This window comes from Genypterus blacodes, unplaced genomic scaffold, assembly GCF_046128005.1.
Source record: "Genypterus blacodes isolate CSIRO-AG114 ecotype Tasmania unplaced genomic scaffold, CSIRO-AGI_Gbla_v1 ptg000321l_1, whole genome shotgun sequence".
Lineage (NCBI taxonomy): Eukaryota > Metazoa > Chordata > Actinopteri > Ophidiiformes > Ophidiidae > Genypterus > Genypterus blacodes.
The window spans coordinates 87,501-90,000 of record NW_027467108.1 but is presented as its reverse complement, the minus strand read 5'-3'; the positions used below and the strand labels follow the sequence as shown (position 1 = coordinate 90,000).

The 2,500-nt window shown below is 35.3% G+C and overlaps 1 protein-coding gene across 1 annotated transcript in view; it reads left to right on the top strand.

Annotated features, from left to right (window-relative positions):
- emx3 (empty spiracles homeobox 3) overlaps positions 1-2,500 on the top strand; it is a 7,952-nt gene that overhangs the window by 746 nt on the left and 4,706 nt on the right. The gene's annotated exons all lie outside the window — the stretch shown is intronic.

Here is a 2,500-nt window from a genome sequence, read left to right as displayed (position 1 = left end):
ATTAGTATTATTTGTATAATAGTGTTATAGGTGACGTCATTATTCACCTCTGATCTGTAATCAAACTAATCCATGTTAAACCATGAGGCTGCTGTGTTAAAGCAGTCTGTGTGTTCCTGCTGTCTTCACATTTAGGATTCTGTTATTTTCTGCAGATTTTAAACCTTTTCACTGATTTACACAGAAATATTTATATCGATTATTTGGTATTTTATGAAATTGTGTTTTTAAGATGAAAATGATTCACAGTGTAGAGGGTCAAAGGTCAGAGTGAGGTCACAATGTGCGCTTTATTTCTGATACGATTCATATTTGTTCATGTGTCTGATTCTCTTTAGAAGTGCACTGTGTGTGTGTGTGTGTGTGTGTGTGTGTGTGTGTGTGTGTGTGTGTGTGTGTGTGTGTGTGTGTGTGTGTGTGTGTGAGGCCACAGCAACATTCCTGCAGATTCCCTCCGTGTCCTACATTATTACACATTATTACACACACTCACTTATGTGCTGCTCTCTGTCATGTTAGTTGTGTGTGTGTGATTGTGTGTGTCTCTCTCTCTCTCTCTCTCTCTCTCTCCTTCTCCCCCTTTGTCACTTGCTCCCTCTTCCTCACTGCTGATGAAGAGTTAAGGATCATTCCGTTAGTAACGCGTGTCTCTTTGTTTCTTTGATTCTTTCTGCTTTAACTCTTAAACTCTTTGCTTCCGATTTGTCGTTTTCTTGGTTTTCTGACATGTTTGACTTTTTTTTTTAGATATTTGATGGATTTTCTTCATTAAGACTTCTGAGTCCATCGTTTCATTTCGTTTCAGCTCCATAATAATTTAAAGAAAACACCAAAAACCGTTTTTAATTTAATTTGATCGTATTTTTTTCACGTTCATTCAGGCGCGTGACCCCGCGAGACTTCAGCAGCTTTCTCTAAGAAACTTTTTACAAGATAAAAAAATAACAAAATTATTTGAAGTGAAACATTTAGTTTCATTAAAGAGCGTTTAGAGCTTTAAGGCGCGCGGCTTTCTGAGGGACTTTATGTGTTAAATAATAATAATTAAAATTATAATAATAATATATGAAAATGAACAAACTGCCCGAGCGGTTTTGCGTCTATTAGTGTTTAGTTTGAATTACAGCCGCAGCGTGAAAATGTTTTTTCAGTCTAAACTTTTTCTCGAAAATCCTAATAATTTTTCCTCTGTTGGCTTCTATTTTTCGTCATAATTCAAAATGAACCGGAAGATTTGATGTCGGTTGATTATTTCTAAACAGGACCGTTAATAAAACAAAGAAATACAAAATAAAATGAATGAAAATAAAAGTTGCCGTTCAAATTAAAAAGTAGAGTTGTTTAAAAAAATTATTATAAAATAGGAAATTAAAACTCGCTGCATAAAAATGCTTAATAAATGTATAAAACATATACAGATAATAATAATTACAGGAACAGGAACAAACGAAATCACTGATAAAATAATAAAATAAACACACAAATACAGAAAATGCAGATTTGAATACACACATAAATAAGATAAACAAAAAATAAATAAAAGCTATTAAAAAAAATGCGCTATTAAATGTTAATGATCATATTTCTGTTTATTAACAGAGTCATGAGTGTTTGATCACAAAGTTCCTGCTCCGCCGTCACAAACATGAATGAATGAGAGTTCCTCTGGCTGTTTGACATTTGGATGTCCTGCAGTTTCTCCACACTAACAAACTTCAAAGTGTGTGAGCAGTGTGTGTTTCGTATCTGATCTGTCAGTGGTGAGACAGATTCATGTTAAACATTGAAACGTTCACATGTTTAGATTTCTCTCTGCTGAGTTATGTTAAGAAGATTTCCCAGAGCAGAAAACCTGAAGCAGTTGGAAAGTTTCAGTCCGAGTTGAAACAAAGAAACACTGCAGCACCTTTATTTAATCCTTCACTTCATTTGGTTTATTCATTTTCTTTAAATTCCTTTTTATTTCCTTTATGCTCAGAATTGAAAACATTATTATTGTTATTATTATTTTTTTTTGTTAAGTTTATTTAATAGTTGCAACTTCACTTTTCCTGGTGAAGCCGAGAAGCAAAACAAAGACAGGAGGGAGGAAAGGAAGGAAGGAAGGAAGCAGGAAAGGAAGGAAGGAGGAAAGGAAGTGTCAGAGCTGTGACCAGCTGCAGGTGAGACTGAACCTTCCTCATCCTCCTCCTCCTCTGCCCGACTGTGGGGGTTAAAAACACGACCTTTGACCCTCAGCTCAGATGTTATTTTTTAAAGATACTTTTTATGTTTTTGGGATAAAAAGGCCATGAAGATAAGAGAGGAGATTTAAATGTTATTTTTAAAATTAACAAAGAACTCTACTCTTCATCACTTCATCATTCCTCCTCACCCTCACTTTCCTACTTTCAACACAGACAGACAGACACAAACACACACACACACACACACACACACACACACACACACACACACACACACACACACACACACACACACTCTGACAGGTTCAGACTTG